Source organism: Galeopterus variegatus, unplaced genomic scaffold, assembly GCF_000696425.1.
Source record: "Galeopterus variegatus unplaced genomic scaffold, G_variegatus-3.0.2 Scaffold881, whole genome shotgun sequence".
Classification (NCBI taxonomy): Eukaryota; Metazoa; Chordata; class Mammalia; order Dermoptera; family Cynocephalidae; genus Galeopterus; species Galeopterus variegatus.
Genome location: NW_007726992.1, coordinates 152,582 through 175,910, shown reverse-complemented (window position 1 = coordinate 175,910; position 23,329 = coordinate 152,582). Strand labels below are relative to the sequence as shown.

General features: G+C 39.2%; 1 pseudogene; it reads left to right on the top strand.

The window, feature by feature from the left end:
* The first annotated feature begins 498 nt into the window (after positions 1-498).
* Positions 499-22,724, top strand: LOC103590813 (annotated as a pseudogene).
* The last annotated feature ends 605 nt before the right edge of the window (positions 22,725-23,329 follow it).

The following is a 23,329-nucleotide window of genomic DNA, read 5'->3' as shown; positions in this document are numbered from 1 at the left end:
CCTCAGTGTTGCCCCCGCACCGGACCGGGGACCGGCAACGGGATCGCAACCCTTGGTGTTGCTCCCGCGCCTCGCTCAGCCAGTGAGCGGGAACCGGTCCGTATGTGGGATCTGAACCCTCGGGCGGGAGCGCCGCCGCGCTTCCCAAGCGGCGCACTATCCAGTGCGCCACCGGGCCGGCCAAAAAAACTCATTTTTTAACCATCTACCAATACGTTCCCAATCCTCTAAATCAAGACTCTCTTTTCATGGATACCAAGGACATTGTTGTCTAATTACCAGTAATAGTTTTACAAACTGGAATTCAGTTACTTTACATCCAGCTGCTTTCAAGAGACCTTGAAGCTATAATTTATGTTGCACTTCTTTTGATAATGAAGTGCCCATGAAAGGAAAGTAAAAGAGAAATAAAGAAAACCTCTGGGTGAAAAGATCTAAATTAGACATTCCCGTGGTTGTCCCAGACTATGCCATGGTCATCTATCTTTCCTTACCCGAATGAACGAATGTATGTCAGATGCATCCTTTATTCCCTTCGAAGGTCAGTCTCTGTTCTGTGGAGTACAGTTCCTTACACAGGGTACCACTTGTCACTATCATCTCAGTGATGGATACGCAATGATTACTCAAAGCCCAAATACTTGAAAGCGATGAGAGGCGCAGAGGGACTACACCAAACTAAATCCCACAAGAAAGGAAAAAGTCAGTGTAGCCCCGAGCTCAGGCTTGTCTCATCTTTTATTGTAGTATCAAGACCTTGGCCATGTAACAAGCTGAGTGTAGTATCAGAAGAAATACAGAAAGGAGTTTGTGAACAGGACAGAAAATGATCTCAGTGTCCGCTACTACTGAATCAGAACATCTTTGCTGTTTTCAGCCTGTGCTGGTTTCAGCATGTAATGTTCCCATTCTGTGCACTTAAGACTTTTGCCCTTTGTGCACTCCCTATTCTAAACAGGCCCCTATGTTCCCACAGGAGTCCCTAGTTAGTTACTATGCAACTGGTTGTTTTGTTTTGCTTATGGTCTCTCAGGGATTTTCCATCTCAGCACTATTGTTTGGGGCCAGATAATTCTTTGTTGTGTGGGGCTGTCTGTAGATTGTAGGGTGTTTAGTAACCTCTACCCACTAGATACCAGTAGTCCCTCACCCCTCTGCCCAAAGTTGTAACAACCATTACTGTCTTCAGATATTGTCAAAGGTCTCCTGGGTAGTAAAGTACCCCTGGTTAAGAACCATTGTTCTGTCTCTACTTACCTTTCTCCATAAACTGGCTCTTCAGCCTTTTCTTGTAGAAGAAATGCACACTTTTCTTTTCTTACTCATAGACATTGAGTGATAGTTTCTGTTGTTATTGTTATTTAAACATGATTGAGTAGGTTACTTATGAATATTAGAAATTATGAGATTAAGCATCTAGTATATGTCACTCAAAAGTTCCATTGCTATTAATTTTATCAGGAGATATTGAAGCCTATATATAAAACCTTTAAAAGCAGTCTTTAAACCTCAAATACCTATGCCTAGAATGTTTACTTCTTTTTTTCCTCTTAATTTCTGACTTATTTGTGGTCACAACTAAGGCAAGCTGGGGGAAAAGATAGTTGCATGAATTTTTCTCTTTATTTTGCCAGAAATGTTAAGGCTTAACTAATTCCAATGTTTTCATGAAAACTGAATTTTGGAGTTTAGAATCATTGTGAGAATTTCTGTTTGCAATTGTGAGATGTATATTGCTTCTAAATAAGAGAATTATAAACAAAATTAGAGTTTTACTAAAATTGGTTCCTATGGCAAGAGTGTCATCTGATTTTTTGATATTTTCCTCAGTAGATAAGATATATTTCTCTTTCACATTCACTTTTTCCCTGATGTGTGTGTATAAGTGGTTTTGACCTTTTCAAGACAAATTGAATTAGATATTAAAAATAAAATATGATGAAAAGAAAGGCAAAGAATAAAAAGAAACCTGCCAGTCACATTACAAAAATTATTAAAATTCAGAAAGCATTTCTGGCCATTAAAAAGGGGTTCTTTGATCAATTTATTACACAAGGGTGCAATTTTCCCTAGATTAGATATTAAGGTGTTAATACAAGGCTGCGGTACACAATTTTAGTTATATTACAAAATTTTAGAGGTGAAGGAGACCCCCAAATTTTTTGATATAACCATCCTATTTTATGAGTGGAGAAATTGAGGCCTAGGGAAGACAAGTGACCTCCCTGGAATTTCTAAACAATGGTTAGTGACAGAATTCACGTAAGGATATGATTCTCAGAGAGTCAGACATGTGTTCTCTTGGTTACATCTATCAGATAATATAGAACTGTAGAATCTTCTAGAAGATTTAGCACTTACTTTCTAATGAACTAAAAAAAATTCAGGAATGACAGTGGAGATATGTTTAGGGATCACTGTGGCACTAACCATTAGAGGTGCTGGGGAGAGAATATTTTGACTGGAATAAGCTTAATGAAAGCTATGTATGCTTCAATTCAGCACAACTATTTTAAAGCAAGAAAAGCACCATCACTGCCTTCTACCAAGTCTTTAAGACAGATTGACATGGCAGGCTATAAAAGAAACAAGACTTTACCAACACATAGCATTTACTTTTTCCCCACAAAGTATTTCATGCTCTCATTTTAAAAATACATATTTTTTTATTAAAGAACATACACAATATTGAAAGCTTAAAGTTATTTAAGAATCGGTCATGTCTTCAAACTGCCAGTATGTTTCCAATAACTTTCTTATGTATCTTGAATACTGTATATGTTCAACATTCCTTAAATCTTCCCGTAGCTGGTACAACTTTTCAATGTAAACATAACTAATACTTCCTGGGTTTTCTTTAAGATTTTCCTGGTCTTTTTTCTGTGTCCTTTTTTTGTTTATGGAAGTTGTATCGCTTGGCCATTGCTACAAGATCTTCTGGGACGCTCTGATTTGCTCTTTTCAGAATTTGAATCAATTCATTGGCAATCTCCTCTCAGGGGCTGACCCTGCCAGCAATTACAGGACCCTGAGAGGGCGCCTTCCTAACTTTTGATACTTGGTCTAGATGAATTCATCACTCCCCTGTCCTCTAGTGTAAATTAAATTATACCATCAAAAGTCTCTCAGGTACATACTCAGGGATGGCATTTTGCCTCTGATTCTTCAGCTAAACCCCAGCACTTGTCCAGGCAGTTTCCAGATATTATCAGAGGGATGATGTTTATAGGAGAGGCAGAGTGCGGCCTGAGGGAACTTTGGGGCTGTTTTCAGTGGTTTGTCATTCTTCTCGGTGCCTCTCAAGTTTTTTCCTTCCCTGTGGTTTCATATATTCTGAGATTTAGCACTAGAAGGTTCTGTAGAAGTCATTTATCAGGTGTAATGCAGAAGACACCCTGGCAGCAATCTGGACAGCTGGGCATCCAGCTTCTATTTAAACAATCCCAGAGGCAGGAAGCTCACTTCATTTCAAGGATGTTCATTCTTTTATGAGGCAGTTTAATGGTCACAGAGATGATGTGCTTCCTCTTGCTTCCTTAGATCCTTCTTCTGACTTCTGAAGTTACACAGAACACATTTCATTCTCCTTGTATCCTTGTGTACTTAAGGACAACTGTCAAATCCCCTTAGGATGTTTGTTCATCAGGGTAATATTTCCAGTTTCTTCAACATTTCTTGCTATGACATGGTTTCCAAGATCCACATCATCCTGTTCCCTCTGCTTTGGAAATGGCTCATTGAGGACCTTTTGTTATGTAAACATAGATTTTAAAAAACAAAAAAGCAAACAAAATCTGCAGAAATGGCCTTACTATATACAGTAGTACTTTTAGGGCCTCTTCACTGACGCCAAAGTGCTACTAATTTGACTTAAGAACTCCTGAGACACAAAACTGTTCATAGTAACATAATGGGCACTTAAGTCTGTTCTTCTTCATCATCCTATACTTAGTTGATTTTTTTGTTTTTAATTTGTTTAACTAAAAGTAGACTATATATTTATTCTTTTATATTCATCCCATTAAATTTGGTCAATTGATGTAGCCTATTAAGTTTAATTTTAGTGATTACTTTCTCATCCACAATATTATCCTTAGTTTCACATGTTCTGCCAATTTAATGTTCATTAAAATTTGAACATGGTCGAGTATAAGATAAGAGTCTGTAACACGTTGGGAGAAACTTTCTCTATGTCAGCACTTTTCTGGAAAGAAACTTTTTGAAGAAAAAGAAAAGGGTTCTGTCGAAATATGTTTGGGAAATGCAGCACCATATATTCTCTCTGATAAAGTTACCATTTTTATTAGATAGTCCCAAAGCTCTGATAATTACAAGTATTGAGAAAATTAATTGCTTAAGTGAAAGTTTCCCAGAGGAAGTGGTCAATGGACCTCCTCATCAATTTTTAGACTAAACTTATTCTTTGGAATACTTTTAAATTTACAGAACAGTCACACACAGTATAGGGGGATTCCCATATACCCCTCAACCTGTTTGTTTCTTCTAATCTTATCATCTCACGTTACCATGATCTATTTGTCAAGTATAGGAAATCACTATCGGTGTGTTACTATTAACTAAGCTACTGACTTTATACCATCAGTTTTTCAATAATGCATTTATATTCAGCAAATCATTGAGATATAAATCCAGAATCATTCCTTGACTTGTGGACAGGGGCTTGTATTCCTTTGCTATAAGGTGACTTGCTTCTACTGTTGTTTTATGTGAGTGATATGGTAGAATAGAAGAAGCCTTGAAAGTGAAGTGAAGGAAGGTCATGTTATTGGGAGAGGGGTAGTTGTAAAATCTGAGTAGAGAGCAGTGCACTTTAAGGTGGAATCCATTGTGGTGAGTTACTGGGATCACACAGAACTGAAAGGAGACTTTTATGGGTATTGCAGGTACAGAGAGGGATTGTGCCTTCAGTGTCATTCATTACCACCTATGATGGACCTTATCAGTTGGAAACATTTGTTGTCATCTAAATTAAGGGCCACCAGTGTAACATTCTTTTCTCCAGATATCTCTACAGTAGGCTTATCCCTTGTGTCTGAAATGTTCCCACTCGATATGTAGCACTGAGGCTTATCTTGATACTTTATTAACATGCTCTTGAAAAAACACAAAAGTGCGATGTTGTCAGATGCTTTCGAGTGAAGTAACTGGCTAAGGGGTTCTTGTTGGGCAGAGGGAGGCAAAGAAGGAAGGGATTGAGTTTCTGGTAAAGGTTAGGTAAAGTTTGTCTCAAGGTAAGAAGAAAGGTGATGTAAGAAAAGACAAGAATGTGTTTAAAACAACCCAACATTTTGCTTAGGGTGGTCCCTATGACCTTATAGGAAACAGCAATGGAGTAAAATACTGCAGGCGGTGAATTGGGCTAATTTTCAATAACTCTGATTTCCACAAAACTCTCTTATAAATGAATTAATGCTGCTGCCCTAAAATATTCTTATGGATGGGATTCCCTTAGAAATAGTGTCTTATTTAATAAACCTTCTTTGATGATCTAAGGCAAACTTGACTTTTGGAATTCCAGTTGGTGTTATTAATTATACTAATTATAGTTGATTTTACATCCATACAGCACTTTACAATTTATAAATACCCTTTGTAGGAATAGTCTTCTTGGGATGATATATGAGTGTACTTCAAAAAGTTGATAGGAAAATAGAATTAAAATATAAAAGATAATACAAATCTTTTCATGAACCTTTTGAAGATTCATATATCTGGCCACTATTCTGTTCAGAAGATGTGATATATTTTGGCAAAAGTTACCGTGATCATTGCACATATTAGTGTGTTTATTTTGTGCATAGAACCATACTCATACCGTAGAGTTGAAAGAAGTGGCAGTGGTATAGGGTAGCAGTCAAGAACACTGGAGCCTAAATAACTGGGTTCAAATCTCCTTCCCACCACTTATTCTCTGTGAGTCCTTGAGCAAGTTCTAAACTTGTTATGCCTCAGTTTTGCTATCTGTAGAATAGCACGCTTATACCTATCCCATCCACACACAGAGTCACATATACAGATACACTAGTTGGTTTGTATGAGGAACTCTCCCAGTGTCAATTATCCATGTTACAGGAATTCAAAGGCATTGAGATGACTACGGAGGTTACCAAATGCCTGTCCAAGAATTTCCCCAGTAGAGTTTCCTTTGGTCCACATCAAAATGAAAAACTAAGGATAATAATTTTTTTTCACAAATGTAAATTCAATCAATTTAAAAATTTTTATTTTAACATTATGCCCTTCTATTTTTTGTAAAATATCCTTTAAACATGAAATGAAGATAACAAATGATTTTAAAAGATTTTTCCTAGGGCAAGAAAGAGTGTAAAACTAGTGCCAGTGGCAAGTTTAGGCTTTGAAATGTTACTGGTATATGAAACCTAAGTACTTATAAGCATTGATCTAAAACATTAGTATGGTCTGAATGTTTGTGTCCCCCCAAATTTCATATGGTGAAACCCTAACCTCCAAGATGATGGTATGAGGAGATGAGGGCTTTGGGAGGTGATTAGGTCATGAGGGCAGAGCCGTCGTGAATGGGATTAGTGCCCTTATAAAAGAGGTTCAAGAGAGCCGCCTTGCCCTTTCTGCCATGTGAGGTTACAGTGAAAAGACTGCTGTGAACCAAGAAGCAGGCCCTCACCAAACACTGAGTCTGCTGGTGATTCGATCTTGGACTTCCCAGCCTCCAGAGCTGTGAGAAATACATTTCTGTTGTTTATAAGCAACCTAGCCTGTGGTGTTTTCTTATAGCAGCTTGAACAGACTAAGACAATTAGCAAACACAAGTCAAGGTGCTATGAGGTGTTATTCATGGTTACAGGCTGGAGGGAGGTCTGGGCGGACGGAAATTTGAGGTAAAGGCCTATAAGGGAGTTAGGTCTGATCTGTCACTAGAGGAGGTATGAGATGAGAGATAGAAGGATGTTAAACTTTTAGGGGGAAAAAACCAACGTGGCCTTGAAGAAAAGATCAGGGAAGCCTTGAAGTCTAGGATGGAAGATTCAGGTTAAGGAGAAAGGAGAAATGGAGAAGGATGATTTGGGTCAGGGGAAGAGGAAGAGGAAGGGAACTTTAAAGACAAAGGAAATATCAAATTAATATGATGAAAAAAGTAGCAAACTTGGGATAAAGGAGTTATGTGACATTAACTAGGGAAACAGGTTATTATGGAGAAAGTACTTGTCAAGAGATAGCATCTTGAAGTCTGTTAACAAAATCTATGTAAGGTTCAGTAGGCCTTTGTCGAATGGTGGCAAAAGAGCTGATAGGGGTATTTGTTTCTGGAATTTTAGTCCATGCTTTAACAGCTCCCTGTGAAGTCTGAGCAAACATCTGAGGCTGAAGTCTGGCTTGATCCTGAGGGTTACAATAAGGCCCTTCTCCTACCAGCATATCTACACCTATAGGAATGTTATTATTTAAATTTTCCATTGAAACAGTGGTGGCGGAATCATGAAATTCCTGAAGCCAAACACTGTATTGAGCTGTTGTTAACATGATTTTTAACAAGGGTTTTCTAGTCCCATGCTGTCATATCATAACTACTGGCTAAAGAACTTTGGAGGCTATTTTCTGTTATACTTTTGCGAAATTCCTTGTAATAAGCAAAGGGAAGGCTCTCATGTCCAGAACCTTGATTTCCATCTTGGACAACAGGAAAGGCATGTAACATTTCTTCCTCAGTTTGGTGTCTCTCATGGAAATCCATGATAGGAGTAAAATCTAAGGGAGGCAAATCTAAAGGAGGTGGGGGGGGGAAAATCTGGGGCAGAAGGAGTTGGAGCAGCCTGTTTTTCCAGTTTAGCTATGGTTTTAGGACTTTGTATTGGCCGTAAGGCAATTCTACATAAATTCCATGTTGTAAGATGAGAAGCCTTTACAGGACCAAGAGCGTTTTTTTAGCCATCTACTGATATGTTTCCAATCCTCTAAATTAAGACTCCCTTCTCATGGATACCAAGGGCATTGTTGTCTAATTACCAGTAATAGTTTTACAAGCTGGTGTTCAGATACTTTACATCCAGCTGCTTTCAAGAGACCTCAAAGCTGTAATTTATTTTGCACTTCTTTTTTTTTTTTTTTTTAAAAGATGACCGGTAAGGGGATCTTAACCCTTGACTTGGTGTTGTCAGCACCACGCTCAGCCAGTGAGCAAACCGGCCATCCCTATGTGGGATCCGAACCCGGGGCCTTGGTGTTATTAGCACCGCACTCTCCCGAGTGAGCCACGGGCTGGCCCTGCACTTCTTCTTTTGATAATGAAGTGCCCATGAAAGTAAAGTAAAAGAGAAATAAAGAAAACCTCTGGGTGAAAAGACCTAAATTAGAACTTCCCAGAGACGTCCCGGGCTACCCTACAGTCGTCTATGTTTCCTTATTGGAATGAATGAATGTATGTCAGATGCATCCTTTATTCCCTTTGGAAGGTCAGTCTCTGTTCTGTGGAGTACAGTTGCCTTACACTGGGCACTACTTGTCACTATCCTCTCAGTGATGGAAACCCAAGGATTACTCAAAGCCCAAGTAGTTGAAAGTGATGAGCGGCCCAGAGGTACTACACCAGGCTAACTCCCACAAGAAATGAGAAAGTGCAGCCCCAAGCTCAGGCTTGTCTGTCTTTTATGGAAGTATCAAGACTTTGGCCATGTAAGGAGGTGAGTATAGTATCAAAAGAAGTACAGAAAGGAGCGTGTGAACAGGACAGAAAATGATCTCAGTGTTCCCTACTAATGAGTCAGAACATCTTTGCTGTTTCCCGCTTGTGCTGTTTTCAGCACGTAATGTTCTGATTCTGTGAACTTAAGGCTTTTGGCCTTTGTGCACTCCCTATTCTAAACAGGTCCCTGTTTTCCCACAACAACTGCTGGCGAGGATGCGGAGAAAGGAGAACCCTCCTACACTGTTGGTGGGACTGTAAATTGGTGCAATCATAAAGGAAAATGTTATGGAGTTTCCTCAAATAACTACAGACAGAACTGCCATACTATCCAGCAATTCCACTGCTGGCTATATACCCAAGGGAATGGAAATCATCATGTTAAAGGGACACCTGCATCCCATGTTTATCACAGCTCTATTTACAATAGCCAAGAGTTGGATCCAATGTAAATATCCATTGTTGGATGACTGGATAAGGAAAATATAGTATATACACACAATGGAATACTATTCTGCCATATAAAGAATTAAATTCTGCCATTCACAGCAACAGGGTTGAACTTAGAGAAAATCATGTTAAGTGAAATAAGCCAGGCACAGAAAGAGAAAAATCACATGTCCTCACTCATAAGTGGGAGCTAAAAAAATAAACAAACAAACAAACAAACAAAAGAAAGCTACAATAATCATAATAATACCTTGATCTTTCAAAAGGAGAGAACAGAACTGAGGTTATCAAAGGTAGGAAAGGGGGAGGGGAAGAAGGGGTAAGGGAGGAATTGGTAAAGGGCTGTGGGAAAAGATTACATTGTATAATGTTGAATATATTAATTATCCTGATCTGAGCATCACATGTTGCACACAGGTATTGATATTCAATTCTGTACCCCACAGATATGTACAATCAAGTATGTTACAATAAAAAAGACACAAAAAGACAAATACTGGATAATTCCACTTATATGAAGTACCTATGGTAGTCAAAGAGACAGAACGTAGAATGGTGATTGCCAGGGGCTGGGGGCGGGGGAATGGAGAGTTATTGTTTAATGGGTATAGAGTTTCAGTTTTGCAAGATGAAAGGTGTTATGGAGATGGATGGTGGCTGATAGAGTTTGGATGTGTTGTCCCCCCAAAACTCATGTGGAAATCTGATTCCCAATGTGACAGTGTTGGAAGCTGTTTGAGTCACGGGGGCAGATCCCTCATGAATGGATTAATGCTCTCCCTGGGGGTAGGGAAGTGGGTGAGATCCCACTCTGTTAGTTCCCATGAGAGCTGGTTTATTTTTTTTTTAATTTTTATTGAATCAAAATTGATTATACAAGTTCTGGGGGTTCAACATTGAGATATGTTGATCAAATCAACATTACTAGCATATATATTGTTACTAGTCGTAATTATTCTTTATGCCCCTTGTCCAATCTTTCCCCATCCCCCTCTCCCTCCCCCCTCTAATTACCCTGGATTTCTGCTCTCCTTCTGAAAGAATAACGGTTACTCTGTTGATTTGTTGCCTAGATGATCTGTCCAGTGAGAGGTGTGTTCAGGTCCCCCAATATTATCATAGAGCAGATGCATCTTCTGTCACTCTGAAATGGGCTTTGTGGAGAGAGACCTCTTATTTTCTTTATCTTTGCTGGTGACTCTCCTTGTGTCCATGCACTTCAGTGGCTAGAGGACCATCTGCTTGGTGGTTGTGGCATCTAGCTGCTTTTGTGGCAGCCATGGTTACACTGGTGGCTGTGGTGGGCCACCCACATAGAGGTGATGTTTTTAGCATGCTCCTTTGTGCTGACAGTGTGCCTGGTTGTGGGGAGTGTCCAGTCGCTGGATCCATGCCTTGGGACCCTGGGTGGGCCCTGAGGCACTGGCATGTTGTGCCTCATTGTGGGAGGGGTGTCCGGTCCCTGGCTCCAATCCTTGTTTTCCCGGGCAGGCCCCGAGGCACTGGCACAGTGTGCCTGGTTGTGGGCGGGGGTCCAGTCCCCAACCACATGCCTCATGTCCCCTGGTGGTCCCTAGGGCACTGGTGGTGTGCCTGGGCCAGAACTAATTTTTTATCCTTTGCTTACTTCTAGAATGAGGGAACTTCCTGTGGGAACCAGTACTTGAGCTGTGTGGTTTAGCTAAATTGCTACTTTGCTGCTGTTTCCCTAGGGAAAGCTTTTTGTGCAGCTCAGGGTTTAATGGTTGACCTTATAGGTACTTCTGGCTCTCCAGAGACCAGGTGCACCTGGGTTGTATACAAACTCTGATCTGGGCCTGAGTTTTTTCATCAAACTGCACCCATGCAATTCTGCATTCCTGACCAGTCTCCTCTGAGAGGTCCTGTGCTGATTGGGGGGCAGATCAGCTGGCTGTTCTTGCTGTGTCCCAATGTTCTTCTGGTGGGCCTGTCTCCCCCCACATGCTGCAAACACTTCCCATGGGGCAGGCTCTGTGCCGGTCCCTTGCGATGACTCACCAGCCTCTGAATGGCTCCCTTTTTCAGCTGTTCTGGCTCCTCACTCTTGCGTGGGTCCATGGGAACCCCACTAGTGGTCTTGCTGTCCTGAGGGCCACCAAGGCCCTATTCTCCCCTGCCGCCTCCAAGTAACTCCATCTGAAGGGCACAGCTGCGGCTTCTGCTGGCTCCTGCTCCATGTGCTCAGGAGCTTGAGACTTAAAGCGACTGTGGCCTGAAATGCTCTGAGCAGTTTTTTCTTTATCTCATCATGGCTTCTCCCACCTTCATGCACTCCGTAGGTCTCTCCTCCTCTTCCTCTGAGCTCCAGCAGCCCTGGCTTGGCTGATGTTACATTTTTATAGTTGTAAATTGGTTGATTTATGGGAGAGAGTGACACCGCAGACTGTCTATTCCTCCATCTTGATCGGAACTCCCCTGAGAGCTGGTTGTTTAAAAGACCCTGGTGCCTCCTGTCTCTCTCTTGCTTCCTTTCGCCATGTGATCTGCCACTTTCTGCCATGAGTAGAAGCAGCCTGAGGCCCGTGCCAGATGCAGCTGTCCCAGAATTGTAAACCAAATAAAACTCTCTTCTTTATAAATTGCCCAGTCTCAGGTATCTCTGTTACAGCAACACAAAATGGACTAATACAGTCGTGATGGTTGCACAACAATATAAATGCACTTAATACCACTGAACTGTACATCTAAAAATGGATAAATGGCTAATTTTATGTTATGAGTGTTTTACTACAATTAAAAATTTGTAAGAAAAAACACTAAAATTTAAAAAGTAATCAACTAAAAATAAATAAATAAATAAGTCTTTATGCCAAGTTTATTAATAACATACTTTTTTGTGGACTGCATAATAAAGGCTGAAATAGAAGGCCATGGGAGCTGCTGCAGTTTTCAGAAGTTATTACCTTACAAAGAAGCTCAGAAGAAGGTACTGGAAGAAATCGTTACCTGTCAAATATATTAACGGTAGTCAAGGACAGAGGCAGGGGCTTCTCGAGTGACTTCAGGTTCTCATACTGAAGTAGTTTATGCTCCATTTCTGACTAATATAAATCTTGGAACTATCATTTCCAGACATTAATCAAAGACCACACACATAATGATGGTTCTTTTCTAACCAAAGACATGATTGCTGCCTTCTATTACAGCAAAATGAATAGTAATGTATAACTAGAAAAACAAACATTGCCAAAAGATTAGCTATGGAATCTGTCTGTCTGGGATGACAAAGTCGTTAGTTTGGATTCTAATAATTTAGAATTTGTGGGAATTTATATTTACCTTGTACAGTCCTCAAGAAAATTAAAGCAATAATGTAGTATAGAAATATTTAGGGGAGCATGTGTTTACCTGACCTGGGGTAGGAGAATATTTAAGTACATAAGTTGCACTTAGAGTGTAGTTCATAAACATTTTGAGGTCAGGACCCCATGAAAATTTGGTGGAATTTATGGATCTACCTCAAGAAAATACCTATGCACAACGTAGCAGACACATATTGGGATTATCTGCTTATCCCTTCCTTTGTGGAAATATCTTTCCATCAGCTTGGTTAACATAGGAATCCCAATGTTGGCCATAGCACAAATTTATCCTTGGCTGTATCTGATTGGTCAGCAGATGATCACCTGATTCAAATCAAGCCAATAAGAGTCTGAACCTAAGACTTTTTAGAACAGGAAAGGAGGAAGAGGCACAGTCTCTCTTCAGCTGCTTGAAAAAGTAAGACATAAAGCTCAGAAGCAGTTGTTAGCATAGGGGATGGAAAATATCTTTTCTTCACCCATCCCTAGGTTCATGGCTGAGGCCCCTATAACAAAAGACAAATTAACAAGAGAAAAGCATACAAGTCTATTTAATATAAGTTGTACGTGATATGGGAACCTTCATAAGGAAATGAGAACCCATAGAAACGGGTAAATCTGTATTTATGCTAGGTTTGATGGAGAAGTGGATAGTCATTGAGAAGTATGATTGGATGAAGAGTATGATCTAATGGTAACCAACTGGGGGTGGGCAAACTAGCAAGGCCTGGTTGTCCAGCTTCCTCTCTGTGTCCTTTTGTCTTCAGAGATAAGGCTGTTCCTTATAGATATAGAGAGGACACTGTTTTATTAAACATAATTTATTTATTTATATATTTTTTAGGGAGGACACTCTTGAATGAGAGTCTTATGACTTGCTTCAGGGCAAAGTCAGAGAACCCTTCCTAGGTTTTATGACCTGCTTCAGGGGAGGAGTGAGGTGGTTTTCTTAAATGCCAAGGTGCCATCTTTTGGGGTAGCATGCCCTGAACCCCATAATTAGCCATGTTTTCTATGACACGGAGGAAGTCAGTTTGCAGCAAGGAAGAAGAATAAAGCCAATGAGCAGAGAGAAGTATGAGAAAATCCTCCAAACATGTCTCTTATTCTAGTAGTTTCTAAGGCTCAGCCAATCACATATCTGATTTTGGATTTTGTGAGAAATCTTTACCCTAACTTCCTTTTTCTGCTGGAAACAAGTTTGATTTAAATATTTCTCACTTGCGACAGAAAAACAACTGCCTAATACAAACAGATATATGAGAAACGGCCCCTGCAATATCAGGGGATTCACCAAGGGCTTAAGATCTCCTTCATGTATTAGTATAATTACTCGTAATCAAATAGATTTTGCTAATTAGACATGAATCATCTATTAAAGTGAGTTTAACACATCTCTTATTTACAAAATGTCTGTTAGCAGGTTGGATTATTGTGTGCATGTATGAGACAAACTGTTTTATTAGCAGTGTCATACAGTTCAGACTTTCCCCTATTTCAAACTTCTCCATCCATATTTATCAAGATTTTAAACTTTTGACTTAAACTACAGAGCATTTTCTCCAAGGAACTTCCTTACTGGTATACCTAGAAACAATCTTATTTATCAGAAAATCATGCTGATGAGGATGGAATTACAGAGAGAGGAAATTGGATCATGATAAGCAATATAGTACCCAGGTTTTGCTATATTCTAATGAATTACTCTTCTCAAAAACACAATTTGAACGATAATGCTGGTGAGGTTGTGGAGAAAAAGGAACTCTCATACATTGTTGGTGGGACTGCAAAATGGTGCAGCCTCTATGGAAAATGGTATGGAGGTTCCTCAAACAGTTGCAGATAGATCTGCCATATGACCCAGCTATCCCACTGCTGGGAATATACCCAGAGGAATGGAAATCATCAAGTCGAAGGTATACCTGTTCCCCAATGTTCATTGCAGCACTCTTCACAATAGCCAAGAGTTGGAATCAGCCCAAATGTCCATCATCGGATGAGTGGATACAGAAAATGTGGTATATCTACACAATGGAATACTACTAAGCTATAAAAATGAATGAAATACTGCCATTTGCAACAACATGGATGGACCTTGAGAGAATAATATTGAGTGAAACGAGTCAGGCAGAGAAAAAGAAATACCACATGTTCTCACTCATTGGTGGGAGCTAAAAAATAAACAAATTAATTCACCCACATACACACACAAAAAAAACCGGGGTTGGGGTGGGGAAGAAGATATAACAACTATACCTTTTTGAAGTTGTTACAACAAGCAAACGGAAAGGACATTCTTGGGGGGGAGGGGAGAGAGGGAGGAAGGAGGGAGGTGTCGGTGATGGGCCATAATAATCATATACATTGTATACTGACAAAATAAAAATTTAATGAAAAAAAAAACCACAATTGTAGTAAGTGGAAAAATTCTGGATATCCTTCTAATTGCATTGGCAATTTTTTTCTTGGCAGCTGTTCTGCTGGATGGGTCCTGGATATCTTCTTAAAATTTATTAATTTTTATCAGAGACACTGCCTTCTCTCTGACTTTTGCCTGATTCACTGTTCACTTAGTTCCTGGCTTCTGCCTTTACTTCCTGGGCCTGTAGCTCTTTATTACTCCCAAGGTCAAGCGAGTTTGAATAGGAGAAGGTCCACAGAAAGCTGGCTACTGAGAGTGACTCCACTGTCCATAATAAGAATACATTTAATAAAACCAAAATAAAAAGATGGAACAATAACTTATGCACATTGCAGAGGCCTGAGAATAAGCTTGTAACCTAACTCTGAGAGACTGAGCTTTTGGAGGATGGAATAATTCTCCCTAACCAAGTCTGCTCCCATTTCATTTACACGAAGCCTCCCCTTTTATAAATAGGTGGATGTAATAAAGACTCTGTTCTGAGAGATATTACCTTTTATTATGTTTGCACTAGAATAGGAGATACAGTATTTCATCAAGGAAATTCCCTCATAATCCAGAGGCTCCCCATATTTCCAGCTTTAAAATATTCATGCTTCATTTCTTACCATCCTCTTGAGCTCATAAATGCTATTGTGTTTCCAAAAGAGACAACTTACAGGTTTTAGAAATGTACATGGGTTGTGACATTTGTAGCCAGGGTTTGACATTTAGATGGGTTCATATTCAAAACATGTCTTTCAAAATTAGCATAAAAGTCAAGGAAATATAGTCAGAGAAAAGTGGCTATGCACACACTTCAGAATTTTACTTCAGGTGTTAAGTAGCAATTGACTCTGGGGGGGTGAAATCACAAATATCTACAGCAGAGTTCTTATGAGTAAAGTGGATCCTTTAGCCCCAGTTAAGCTTTCAGATGGCTGCAGCTCTGGCTGACATCTTGACTGCAACCTCAAGAGAAATCAATAGCTAAAACTTCTCAACTACATAGATTACTGAAAAATTCCTGATTTACAGGGACTTCAATATAAAAAATTGTTGCTCTAAATTGCTAATTTTGAGTAATTTGTTATGCGGCAATAGATAACTGATGCAGCTGTAAGGTACTATGTAATCTTGCCCAAGGCTACTTCTCTGACTGCACCTTCTACCACTGTTCCCACTGTCCACTACCTCTAGTCATGGCGATAGCTTTAATATTGAAAACCAACAGCAACCATGAAATACATAACAGAAAGATAATAAGAAAAATTCAGAACTGCCATGAAAAGGCTATAAATTTGAATTGAAGTTCATAAAACAAGATCTAACCAAACAGAAAGACACTTCAAATCATGGGGAAGGAAATAATATAAAAAACTTGATTCTCTCCAAATTGATATATTAATTCAATTAATTCTAGTTAGAATCCCAATAGGTGATTTTTTTGTATGTTTTTTTTTTTAAAGTTAGAAAAAAATATCTTTTTTTTCCATGGGCAGAAGAATGTTTGAGAAGAGTCACTGTTTTTTTCAATATCAGAATAGAAGAGCAACGTGTTTTGCCAGATTAAGTGAGCATATTATAAGGCCCAATCAATATGGTAATTAAATAAGACTAGACACATAGTTCAATGGAACAAAACAGAGAGTCCACAAAAAGATTCCAACATATATGATAATTTAGTACAAGGGCTGGCTGGTTAGCTCGCTTAGAGCATGGTACTGATAACACCAAGGTCAAAGGTTTGGATCCCCATTGACAAGTAATTGTGGAAGAGACAGGGAATTGTGGAAAAGAATGTTAATTGTGTGAGAGAACAGCAAATTGGAGGAAACAAGGAACTATGTGAGAGACGGGGAATTTTGAAAAAGGAGAATTATGAGGATATAGGGTATTGTGGGAGAGGAAGGGAATTGTGGAAGAAAATGGAGAATTGTGGGAGAGACAGTGAATTGTGGGAGATTGGACAATTGTGGGAGAGATAAGGAATTGTGGGAGTGACAAGAAATTGTGTGAGATATTGGAAATTGAGAGAGAGACAATAGAGAATTGTGGAAGACATAGGAAATTATGAGAGAGACAAAGAATTGTGTGAAAATCCAGAGAATTGTAGGAGAAAATGGAGAATTTTGGGAGAGATAGAGAATTGTGGGAGAGAATGGAGGAATTGTTAAAGAGAAGGGAGAGGTGTGTCAGAAAGATGGACTATTAAATATGTGAAGCAGGAAGAAATTGCTTGTGCATCTGGAAGAAAATGAAATTGGACTTATACATTCTAGACGAAAATAAATTTAAGATGGATTAAATGCTTAAATGTAAAGAAAAAAACAAAGAAACAAATTTTAAAAAACCCAAAAAAATTCTGTTAGAAAATCTAGTAAACTATATATCTAGAAGCTTGGAGTGGGTTAGACCTTCTTAACCAGAACTGGGCTGAGGTGTATTTGACTTTACAAAAATATAAGAATGTCTACAAAGTTAATGCACAAACAATATATTTGGGAGAACATTAGCAACAACAGACTTTAAACTATACTACAAAGCTATAATAACCCAAACAGTATGGTACTGGCATAAAACAGACACACTGGTCAATGGAATAGAATAGAGAATCCAGAAATCAACCCACACACCTACAGCCATCTGATCTTTGACAAAGGCACCAAGCCTATACACTGGGGAAGAGACTGCCTCTTTAGCAAATGGTGCTGGGAGAACTGGATATCAATATGCAGGAGAATGAAACTAGAAATATACCTTTCACCATCCACTAAAATAAATAAATTCACACACACACACACACACACACACACACACACAAACCGGGGGGAGGGGGAAGAAGACATGACAACTACAATTCCTTGAAGTTGATATGACAAGCAAACAGAAAGGACATTGTTGGGTGGGAGGGAGGAGAGGGAGGAGGGAGAGAGGTTTTGGAACTGGGCCACAATAATCAACCACATTGTATATCGACAAAAAAAAAAAAAGTTAATGGACAAACAATATATTTGGGAGAACATTAGCAACAACAGACAAACTTAATAATATCTTTAATATAAAGACCTTTTTTTTTTTGGCAGCTGGCTGGTACAGGGGACTGAACCCTTGACCCTGGTGTTATCAACCCCATACTGTAACCAACTGAGCTAATGGACAGCCCATAAAGAACTTTTTAACTCAGTATAAAAATGGGCAAAAGATTTAAAGAGGCAATTATTTCAAAACTCACACTTGAAAATAATTTATTAACCTAATTTTTTGAAGGGACACATGCTTTTACTGGTCAATTGAAAAACATTTTAAAATCTAGACCAGCTTACAATTTATGTTTCAGCAATGTTCTTTGTAGTAGGCAATTTGAAGATAAATATAAAAAATTGCAGTTATATGTCCTAAGCTTTCAACATTTCTATTTTGTACATATAATTTCTCTGAAAATAGAAAAATGGGCCAAAGAGCAAATTCAGATGGTCAACAACTCATGAAAAGATGCTCTTAGCAAAGGGAAATTCAAGCTAAAGTAATAATAAGATACTGCTTAGAGCCTGGTGTTGACAACACTGAAGTCCAGGGTTCGATCCCTGTTACTGACCAGCCACCAAAACAAACAAACAAACAAACAAACAAACAAAAAACCAAAAAGATACTGTCCATGATACAGGTACAAAATTTAAGAGAACCTATAACACTTATTTCTGGTTGGATGCAGGGTAAAGGGCACTCTCATTCATCACTGGAGGAAATTTGACCTGCTATAGCTTTTTGCAGGACAATCTGGCAACATCTATTAAAACTAAAAATATCTATGCCATTTGACCCAGTCATCCCTTTTCAAGGTATTCAACTCTTAAAAATTAAGAACAATTGTGAACACACACACACACACATGCACACACACTACTTTTAAAAGTGTTACCAAAGTAAATAGGAAATGGTTGAATAAATTATGGTATATCCATCCTATGGAATATTGCTCAATCAGCTAAAAACTTAACGAGAGGTATACCAGTGTTCTTGAAAACTTCCAAATGGTATGTTTGAATGAGAAAAGCAAGATGCAGAAATACAATCCCATCTTTCTAAAACAATGACCAAAATAACCCCTTATATGTGTATGTGCAGATATGTGTGTGTGTGTATGTATAAAATTAAATGAGCTTGGAGAAAATACGTATGGATAGAGACTAAATTGCTATCATGGAGTATTTGGCAGGGGAATATATACGGAAGAGGGGAGGGCAAGAGAAGGAGAGAGTGAAGCCAAGCTGAACAGGAAAAGAAGCAAAAAAGACTGCACCAAAAATCTGAATGTGTATGATATGATCACATTTATGCATTTTTATAAAATTGTATTTGTGGGTAGAGATGTAAAAAGGAAAAGAAAAATTAAATGTGAATACCAGATTTTTTAAAAAAGGAAACTAAGTGTTCTGAGCTTAGGGCATAATTGGAAAACATTTTCATAAGGTGAATTCCTGCCATGAAATTCTTTTCATTTTTCTCCTTGCTTTTTCCTCTTTTACTAGAAGCCAAAGAGCAGAAAAAGTGGTAATGCAGAAGTTCTGATCGAGTTCTGGTTATCATCAATTTTTCCTACGGAAAGAGAATTACATTTGCCAATGTGCCCTGAAATTTTCCACAGAGATACCATTTAGTAGAGAACAATAAATTCGTATTTTTCATTCTACTCTTTAATATATCCATGTTTGTGATGATATAAAAATATTTAAATTGGGGCTGGCCCGGTGGCGCACTGGATAGTGTGCCGCTTGGGAAGCGCGTCGGCGCTCCCGCCCGAGGGTTCGGATCCCACATACAGACCGGTTCCCGCTCACTGGCTGAGCGAGGCACGGGAGCAACACCGAGGGTTGCGATCCCATTGCCGGTCCTGGTCCGGTACGGGGCGACACTGAGGGTTGCGATCCGTTGCCGGACACGGAAAAAGACAAAAAAAAAAAAAAAAAAATTTAAATCACTTAGTCAAATTATTTAATGCTCTATTTGATTTTATATCAGTTAGGATCTTGCCTGGAAACAGGTGGCACATTCAAACTGGGTAACTGAGGAGGGTTTGATAGAGGGACTATTTACAAAAGCACTGGCGAGGGTTAAGGAAACCGGGAAGGGATAGTGCACTACCCTGGGAATAGTCATATTGAGGAGCTGTTACCACCTCTAGGCCTGGAGGAGCAAAGAGAGGGAGTGGCTTATTGGGACCCAGTTGTCTGGAGAGGGATGTCTGCCAGAAGCCTTCCACGGATGGATGCAGCCAACCCGTAGAGAGCCTGTGGAGACAGAGCTGAAGGAATCAATACACCAACCCTCACGTTCCTCCTGCCCTCTGTCTCCTGTTGCCGCCCCCCACCCTCCACCCTCCACCTTTCCTCAAAGTCAATTGGAAGCCAGAAGATGAGGGATCCCGTGGTTGGTAGGTCAGCCTCCAGGAACACAGAGCTGGGTAGAGAGAGGTGGAGAATGGATCTGAAGGGGCAAAGGTGTTCATTACTTTCCTCTGCAACCAATTTCTTCAGAAAAGTTTATGGCTGATGAAGTTGAATCATAATATTTAATCCAGGGCTTAAATTAACTCATGGAACTGGGCTTTATACTGATGGGAATGCATATTTGAAAAGGTTAGCATGAAGCCATGTGACATGCACTCTCATGTGATTTAAGTAAATTAGTTAGATGCCACCCAAGACACAGAAGAGAAGGTTCTGAGTTTAGGACCCAGGACAAGTAAACTCTGATAGGGATTGGGAAGAAAAATAGGGAAAAGCTTTAGTCTTCTCAAGGAGGAAGGAAAAGCTCAGGGTATAAGGGATAAGGTTTGGAAGATAAATCTAATATAACAATTTTGCCTAAAGTTGTTTTTCAGATTTATGTACACTACATGTAGACCAAAGATCACTCGCCCAGGAGTTAGAATATCTGGGTTCTAGATCCCTGCGACTACTTAGTTCTGTGACTTTGCTAAATTGTTTCTTCTCTCTGGGCTTGTTTGGTCCTCTGTATAAGAAGAGGGTAGGATTAGTGATCTCTAAGCTTCCTCTCAGTTCTATATTGTATGATGCTATTATTTCACCTGATCAGAAATCTTAAGAATGACTTAATGAAAACCTTAAAGCTGACTTAGAAAAACAGTTCAGAACATTTAGAATAAGAGCCTAATTTAAATTATAATTTGAACAACTTCTAATTTTCCCCTTAGGGTACCTCACCATAGAATTCAGCAGGCCACAAAGAGACAATAAACCTCCCTGTTCAATAAGCACGAAATTGAAAGTATAATATGTGACAATGGAGTACTTTAGGAAGAGACAGTAAAAAGCAGGAGATAATCTGGTCTCAGTATATTGCATTATAGCTGAAAACCACTGAATAATCTACATTCTATTTCTTGTAGTATCACACAGAAACCTCAGAAGAACAAAAATGAAAAAAATTCCTTCTCTCTCATTCTCACGACTGGAGAAAAAACAATAACACCTACAGAGATATTGTGACAGTACTTGCTACCTAGAGTGTCTCTTGTTTTTATTTTTATTTTAGGGGGGCTGCTGGCTGGTGCAAGGATCGAACCCTTGAGCTCGGTGTTATCAGCACCGCACTCTAACCAAGTGAACTAACCGGCCAGCCCTTGTCTTATTTTCAGAGAAGCATTGATTTAGGTCTACTTGATGAACTCACATCAACAATTAAAAAAATAGGAGAGGTTCACCCAAACGGGGAAGAGGTGGAAGCAACTTATAATGTGTTAGAATACAAGTATCTTTATTTTAGATATATAAAGCCCTGGAATAGAGAATATTATCTAGAGTCCCTATGATAGTCAGTGTTGTGTGGAGGAAGATGTTCTGTGCTAGAATATGGCGTGGCCCTGTTACTCAACCATTTTCCCTCCCTAACTCATCTCTCATCTGTGAGGTTCCATACATCATCTTTAATAATTCAGGTGAACTCTGAAAAAGGTACTTTAAATTATTCTCCTTTTATAACCACCCCCATCCCCCAAACACAGAAACCTAAAAGTATCAAGAACCCCCAAACAACCTATCGGCCAGCCCTGAATGACAGTGCCCCCAGGGACACACCACAGAGATGAGGAATCACGGTCACCAGAACTAGCTTCACTCCCTCAAGCGCAATTTACCTACTATTTGAAAGTTAGGTATATAAAAAAAGTTCTCGTGGATTCCTGCATTGTTAGAAATGATTCCTTTTCTTTGGCTTTTATTTAAAAAAGAGAATAAGAAAAGAATCTCCCAGGACTCTTTATTGTTGCTTAATAAAACATAGTTAACGGTATAGCTGTTCCTTGAGCTCAAACAGCACAAAGTGCTAAGTGTGAATTATTGCATCCTCCTTCACCGTGCTCGTGTTTTATTATTTAATAACGCTGCTTTACACGGAGCGTACGCGGGCCACCTAAGGAAGGATTACAGTCTCGCCCACCGTGGCCACCGCTCAGCAGCTGGAAGGAAGACGGCGCCTGGTGGACAGCAAAGGCTTTGATGAGTGCATGAAGGAACTAGGAGTGGGACTAGCTTTGCCAAAAATAGGTGCGATGGCCAAACCAGACTGTATCGTCTCTTGTGACGGCCAAAACCTCACCATAAAAACTGAGAGCACTTTGAAAACAATACAGTTGTCTTGTGTCCTGGGAGAGAAGTTTGAAGAAACTACAGCTGATGGCAGAAAAACTCAGACTGTCTGCAACTTTACAGACGGTGTATTTGTTCATCATCAGGAATGGGATGAGAAGGAAAGCACAATAACGAGAAAATTGAAAGAAGGGAAATTGGTGGTGGACTGCATCATGAATGATATCACCTGTACTCGGGTTGATGAAAAAGTAGAATAAAAATTCCATCATCACTTTGGACAGAAATTAGCTGTGAGAATGGACAAGCTCAGTTCAATGAGCAAATCTCTATACTGCTCCCCCCCTCCTACTGTGTTCAATTATCTTTATCACAAACATTTTACATGCAACTATTTCAAAGTGTTGGTTTAATTTGGATCATCCTGTTGGTTAGTAAATAAATGTGTTTGTGCTAATAAAAAGAAAAAGAAAAAGAAAAAGAAATGATTACAGTCTCAAGCTAAAGAGGTGGCACATTCACTTGCTGCTGCTTCTACAAATGTTGTCCTGTGATCTATGCACTTAATTTTTATTTCAATTTCTTTTCATTATTTCTGTAAAGAAATTTTGGTAGCAAATAAAGGAATACATACAAAAAGGAAATAATAAACAACTTGCTCTTGGAGAAAATTGAATGCTAGTAGAGACATTACCATTGATAATTGAACTAACGTGTTTATAACTTTCCATCATTCCTTATTAGAAAGCACAGTGACATTTAACTGTACCAATTTACCAATTTAGTCCTCTTGCCCCTCAAAGCCTTTCTTAAGGAAAACAGGCAGGTATGTTTGAAAAAAAATTTTTTTTTAAATAACGGTAGT